The following is a 7,537-nucleotide window of genomic DNA, read 5'->3' on the forward strand; positions in this document are numbered from 1 at the left end:
CAAATGAGAGGGTTCTTCTTGCTTAGAGAAAGGGTAGAAAGTCTGCCCAGGTCAGCCAGCGCGTGGACGAGACTTGCCTGAGCCCCACGCGTACACCCATCCGTGCTCCCGCATAAGTGGCTTGATTTGATTGGAACAAAATAAGACCCGGGCGCTGATGAAGTCATGTACCTAGGGTACCTGTCCAAGATACCCTCCCCCAAGGACATCCTTAGAATAAACTGTCTTCCAGTCGATCTGGTAGGATTCCATTCGACGGACTCAAAGACACTCGACCATGAAGACCCACTCGACCACCAGGAGTTCAAGAACTACCCGGTGTCCAAACGGTCTGTAATTAAGTAGTCTTTATGTTCATGATGACACTTTACGTAAGGCGTTACCAGTAACGCCTGGCCTTAATGTACCTTTAACCCTTCACTACGTGGGCTGGCTGGGGTCCTGGCGCACTCTATATAAGCCACCCCCCTTCACAGGTAGAAGGGTTCGCACCCTGTAATTCATACGCATATAATCCAGTCGACCGCCTCCGGGCTCCGAGACGTAGGGCTGTTACTTCCTTCGAGAAGGGCCTGAACTCGTAAAACTCGTGCGTACACAACTACTCCATAGCTAGGATCTTGCCTCTCCATACCTACCCCCCATTCTACTGTCAGGCTTAGAACCACGACAGTTGGCGCCCACCTTGGGGCCGGTGTTCTAGCGATTTGTTGGAAAAGTTGGGATTCTTTCGATCTCCTACATCATGGTTTCAGATGGAGTTTTGGTCGAGGGCCGCGAGATCCGTCTCGGTGCGCTCACATTCGTCGCCGACGACTCCGCTTGGCTTCAGGAGGCTCCTCTCGACGTCGACGCGCTCCCCGTCCGCGGGGCAACGCACTTTCGCGCGTGCGTCCGCGGCTTCCTCCTGCGGCAACCGTCGACCCAGTATGGGTCGGTTCCTGTGCCGTCCTCACTCCCAGTCTCCCGCCGGCGCAAGCGCTCCGGTCGGTCGAGGCTTCAGCGGTGGGTAAGGCATGTGGTGGCTCGCCAGTCGGCCATTTCCCAAGTTGCGGCAATCGAGCCCGACGAATCTCTCTACGGCCTGTTCGATCTGTCGACTGGCTCCACAGAGACTGCATCCGAGTGCGATAGCAACGATCCGGCAGCAGAGGTTCTGATGGTCGACAGACCATGCAGTCCTCCTAGATTCCCCCGCACCGACGGAGGCAACGGTGGAGGCGATCCGGCGCAAGCTCACGAAGAGTACCAACCCGAGCCCCTCACTTCGCTGCAGAGGGAGGAACTTCGCTGCCGAAACATGGATGCGCTTCACACTCCTATCATTGGAGAAACCCCCGAGGCTCGTGCCTTGGAGGATGCGCGCTTGGCTAACCTGGTCGAGCGCAGTCGATTGGAGAACCTCCAGCGAGGTCTTGACGAGCGCACGCGATCACGGGTTCCAGAATCCAGTCGACGTCAACTCTTTTCACAACCAACTCAGGTATATCGAACTCCGATTCGGAATTTAGCAGCTGCAGCCCGTATAGCAGAATCGATCCAGCCTTCCCAGTCGGAGGCAGGTAGAGGTTTGCAACAGATCAGAGATTTACTCCGGGCAGCTGGGGATCAAAATTCAGTCGTATCACAGTCACGGAACAGGATTCACAGTAGATCCGTCGCTGCGAATTCAGTCTAGTCGGCCCATAGTCCAAGATCGCCCCCGAGGCGTGAGGAACGTGGAGGCCGGCGCGATGATCAGTACAAGAACCGCGAGCCGTATGAGCACCGATTCGATCGCAATGATCGACGTCGAGTGCCCACCCCTCCCCCAAGGGGTGGATCATACGCTCCTCGGCAACAAGATGACAGACGCCAGCACAGTGCTGGGCGAAGATTTCCAGTCGACCCCAGAGAGCCAGGCTTTGATGCGAGATCCATTATCGTTCAAGGTTTGGTCGACAGGAACAGAGCTTACTTAGAAGGCCATGACAGAGATGTTCCCTCCAGCAGCAGAGTTCATGTCTCAGGGCCGGAGTGTTTTAGCAGGGCCATCAGAGCCGCAGTGATTCCTCCCAACTTCCGGTTGGCGACTGGAGTTGGTAAATTCACCGGTGAGTCCAAGCCTGACACTTGGCTTGAGGATTACCGAGTGGCTGTCCAGATTGGCGGCGGCAACGATGAGGTAGCTATGAAGCACTTGCCCCTTATGTTGGAAGGTTCGGCCAGAGCATGGTTGAATCAGTTAGCACCCAGCAGTATTTACACTTGGGAAGATCTTGCCCGAGTGTTTGTCAGGACATTTGAAGGGACTTGCAAGCGACCAGCAGGGTTGACAGAGCTGCAGTCATGTGTACAGAAGTCCAATGAAACTTTGAGAGATTACATCCAGAGATGGATCACCTTACACCACACAGTTGAGAATGTGTCTGATCACCAGGCAGTCTGTGCTTTCAAGGAAGGTGTCAAGAATAGAGAGTTGAGTTTGAAATTCGGTCGGACAGGAGATATGACCCTGAGTCGGATGATGGAGATTGCCACCAAGTATGCTAATGGTGAAGAAGAGGATCGACTCCGGAGTGGTAAGTACAAGTCAGCCGCTAATGAAGCCGGCGGAGGGAACTCCAGTCGAAAACAGAAGCGCAAAGCCGAGTCGGCCGCCCCTGGAGAAACCTTGGCTGTGACCCCAGGAAAGTTCAAGGGGAAACCCAAGGGTTCATGGAACCCCAAGAAGGTAAAAGACCAAGATGGGAATGATGTGTTGGACTTACCATGTCACATTCACACGAAGAAAGATGAAGAGGGTAAACTCATTTACCCGAAGCATACCACTCAACAGTGTCGGCTCTTGATTCAACAGTTCCAAGGGAAGCAGCCCAAGGATAAGGAAAAGGAGTCGGACAAAGTTGAGGACAAGGAAGATAGTGATGGTGGATACCCCCAGGTCAATTTCACCCTGATGATTTTTGCTGACGTTGAAAGCAAAAGTCGATTGAAAGTTATCAACCGAGAAGTGAACATGGTCGCTCCGGCGACGCCCAGTTATCTGAAATGGTCTCAGACCGCCATCACATTCGACCAGTATGATCATCCGACACACATTGCCACCCCTGGGAGGCAAGCATTGGTGGTCGATCCAGTCGTCGAAGGTACTCAACTGACCAAAGTTTTGATGGATGGTGGCAGTGGTTTGAACATTTTGTATGCAGAGATGTTGAAAGGGATGGGCATTCCGATGTCCAGACTCAGCGCCAGCAACATGAGCTTCCATGGAGTCATTCCTGGAAAGAAGGCTGAGTCACTCGGCCAAATTGCTCTTGATGTGGTTTTTGGTGACAGCAAGAATTTTCGTAAGCAAAAGTTGACCTTTGAGGTCGTGGATTTCCAGAGTGCTTATCACGCTATTCTAGGGAGGCCAGCATATGTGCGTTTCATGGCTCGACCATGTTATGTGTACCTCAAGCTAAAGATGCCAGGTCCCAAAGGTGTGATCACTGTCACTGGCAATCGGAAAAAGGCAAAAGAGTGTTTTCAGAAAGGCTCTAAGATCGCCGATGCTCAGATGGCAGTGGTCGAGCTGCAAGAATACCAGAAAACTGCAGACCTGAGTGATTTGTTGCGAGCCAAGAAGCCCGCCATGGAGTCAGCATTTCAGTCGTCCGGAGAAATGAAACCGATTCATATTCATCCGACTGGTCCCAATGCTGCTCCGACTCACATCTCAACAACACTCGACTCCAAATAGGAAGAAGTGCTCATCCAGTTCCTCCGTGAGAACTGGGACATCTCTGCATGGAAGCCTGCTGACATGCCAGGTGTTCCCAGGGGACTGGCTGAGCATCGTCTGCGAGTCGACTCAAAAGTCAAACCTGTCAAAGAACATCTTCGACGGTCCGCCGTCCAGAAGAGAAAGGCCATAGGCGAAGAGGTGGCTCGGCTCTTAGCAGCAGAGTTTATCCGAGAAATTTACCATTCCGAGTGGCTCGCCAATGTTGTCATTGTCCCTAAGAAGGATAAGTCACTTCGCATGTGCATCGACTTCAAACATATCAATCGGGCCTGCCCGAAAGACCATTTTCCTCTCCCCCGCATCGACCAAATAGTCGACTCGACTGCAGGATGTGAGCGGTTGTCTTTTTTAGACGCATATTCCGGATACCATCAGATCCGTCTGTATGGACCCGACGAGATCAAAACAGCTTTCATCACTCCATTCGGGTGCTTCTGTTATGTCACCATGCCATTCGGCCTCAAGAATGTCGGAGCCACGTTCATGAGGATGATTCAGAAGTGTTTACTCACTCAAATCAGTCGGAATGTGGAGGAGTACATGGATGACATTGTGGTCAAGTCACGGAAAGGTTCTGACCTGTTGACTGACCTTGCTGAAACATTTGCTAATCTTAGGAGGTATGATATCAAGCTTAATCCATCAAAGTGCACATTCGGAGTTCCTGGCGGAAAGTTACTCGGTTTTCTCGTTTCTGAACGAGGAATCTATGCTAACCCAAAAAAAGTTGGCACTATACTCCGAATGAAACCCCCTGTGCGTGTGCACGATGTCCAGAAGCTTATTGGATGCTTGGCCGCTTTAAGTCGATTCATCTCTCGCCTCGGTGAAAAGGCATTGCCTTTTTACCGACTAATGAAGAAGTCAGACAAGTTCGAGTGGACTCCCGAAGCTGATGCAACATTTGCAGAGCTCAAAGCTCTGCTCTCCACCCAGCCGGTGCTTGCTGCCCCAATCAGCAAGGAGCCGTTGCTGCTTTACATTGCAGCCACAGGACAAGTCGTCAGTACAGTACTTACGGTCGAGCAGGAAGAGGAAGGAAAGGCCTTCAAAGTTCAGCGCCCAGTATATTATCTTTCTGAAGTATTAACCCCATCAAAGCAAAGATACCCTCATTATCAGAAGCTTGTGTATGGGATTTATACGACCGCGAAGAAGGTTGCTCATTACTTCTCTGATCATTCCATTACAGTCTTCAGCGACGCCCCATTATCAGAGATTCTGCACAACAGAGACGCAACTGGTCGATTGGTCAAATGGGCGATTGAACTTCTTCCCCTTGATATCAAGTTTGAGGCAAAGAAAGCCATCAAGTCCCAAGCAATAGCAGATTTCATCGCCGAGTGGATTGAACAACAGTTACCGACTCAAGTTCACTCGGAGCACTGGACTATGTTCTTTGATGGTTCCAAGATGCTGAATGGCTCCGGTGCTGGGGTAGTGTTGGTTTCCCCCCGAGGAGATAAGCTCAGATATGTGCTCCAGATTCACTTTGATTCTTCCAACAATGAAGCAGAATACAAAGCACTGTTGTATGGGTTGCGTATGGCCATTTCACTCGGCGTCGGTCGCCTCATGGTCTATGGCGACTCAGATATGGTGGTTAATCAGGTGATGAAGGAGTGGGACGTCAGAAGTCCAGCCATGACTGGCTATGTAATGCAGTGAGGAAGCTAGAGAAGAAGTTTGAGGGGTTAGAGCTCCATCATATACCCCGACTGAAAAATCAAGCTGCTGATGATTTGGCGAAGATAGGGTCCAAGAGGGAAGCCATTCCCAGTGATGTGTGTTTGGAGCACATCCGCACACCGCCGATTCAAGAGGATCCTTTCACTGAAGAAGCTCCACAGCCAAAAAGTGCCACTGATCCGACTGAAGTTGAGGTCCCAGCAGTGGTCGACCTGATCATGGAAGTCGTGGTCATCACTCCCACTGGACAGTACTGTACATCGCGTATATCCTGAGGAAAGAGCTCCCTGAGAACGAAGAAGAGGCTAGACAGATCGTCCGCCGATCCAAGCCCTTTACTGTGATCAAGGGACAGTTATTCAGAGAAAGCGTGACTGGAGTCAGCCAGAAGTGCATAACGCCAGAAGAAGGTCAGATAATTCTTGATGATATCCACTCGGGGACCTGTGGTCACCATGCATCCTCTCGGACCATCGTGGCTAAAGCATACCGAGCGGGTTTTTACTGTCCAAAGGCAAATGAAATGGCAAAGGAAATAGTCGACAAGTGTGAAGGATGTCAATTTTACTCCAATATGTCACACAAACCCGCCTCAGCATTAAAGACCATTCCCCTCGTCTGGCCTTTCGCTGTTTGGGGGTTGGATATGATTGGACCATTGAGAACTGGAAGGAGTGGTTTCACTCGTTTGCTGGTGGCAGTCGACAAGTTTACGAAGTGGATCGAAGCTAAACCTATCAAGAACCTTGATGCGTGCACTGCTGTCAGTTTCATCAAAGAGTTGATATTCAGATATGGAGTTCCGCACAGCATCGTCACTGACAATGGGTCAAATTTTGATTCCGACAAGTTCAACGCCTTTTGCGTCTCTTAGGGCACGCGAGTCGACTATGCTTCAGTCGCTCACCCCCAGTCGAATGGACAAGCAGAACGAGCAAATGGTCTAATCCTCAAAGGACTGAAACCTCGACTGATGCGTGATCTCAAGCATGCAGCAGGAGCGTGGGTTGACGAACTTCCATCGGTTCTTTGGGGATTGAGGACCACTCCTGATCGGTCGACTGGGAGAACTCCATTCTTTATGGTCTATGGAGCTGAAGCAGTTCTGCCGAGTGACCTGCTTCACAATGCGCCCTGAGTCGAACTCTACTCTGAAGCTGAAGCGGAGCAAGCCCGGCAAGATGCAGTCGACCTCCTTGAAGAGGAGAGGGAGATGGCCCTGATCCACTCGACCATCTATCAGCAGGACTTGCGTCGATTCCACGCTAGAAATATGAGGAGGCGAGCCTTTCAAGAAGGGGATCTGGTCCTCCGAGTGGATCAACAGAAACCACACAAGCTCGCTCCCAATTGGGAAGGTCCCTTCATCGTCACCAGAGTTCTTCACAATGGAGCTTACCATCTTTACAACGTCGAACGTCAGATCGATGAGCCTCGAGCCTGGAATGCGGAGCTGCTCTGCCCCTTTTACACTTAAGTACTCACTTGGGTGAGATGTAATAAAAGTACCTCTGTAGTTTGTTTATCTAAATCAAGAAGGTTATAATTTTCCCAGTGATTGTTATTACTTTTTGTTAACATTCCCTTCCCCCCCCCCCAGTGGGTGGCTTAGCTGTGAATCCGTTTCGCCTAAGTCTGTAAAAAAAATCCTTACCGAGTGGCGAGCCATCCTCTCACTCGGGGGTTTAGCTACGAATCCGTTTCGCCTAAGTGTTTTAAAATCCTATCGAGTGGTGAGCCAGCCTCCCACTCGGGGGCTTAGCTGCAGTCCCAGTACTCGCCTAAGTGTTTTAAAAATCCTACCGAGTGGAGAGTAAACCTCCCACTCGGGGGCTTAGCTGCAGTCTCAGTACTCGCCTAAGTGTTTTAAAATCCTATCGAGTGGTGAGCCAGCCTCCCACTCGGGGGCTTAGCTGCAGTCTCAGTACTCGCCTAAGTATTGAAAAATCCTACCGAGTGGAGAGCAAACCTCCCACTCGGGGGCTTAGCTGCAGTCCAGTACTCGCCTAAGTATTGAAAAATCCTACCGAGTGGAGAGCAAACCTCCCACTCGGGGGCTTAGCTGCAGTCCAGTACTCG

This window comes from Triticum dicoccoides, chromosome 4A (genome assembly GCF_002162155.2).
Source record: "Triticum dicoccoides isolate Atlit2015 ecotype Zavitan chromosome 4A, WEW_v2.0, whole genome shotgun sequence".
NCBI classification, from domain to species: domain Eukaryota; kingdom Viridiplantae; phylum Streptophyta; class Magnoliopsida; order Poales; family Poaceae; genus Triticum; species Triticum dicoccoides.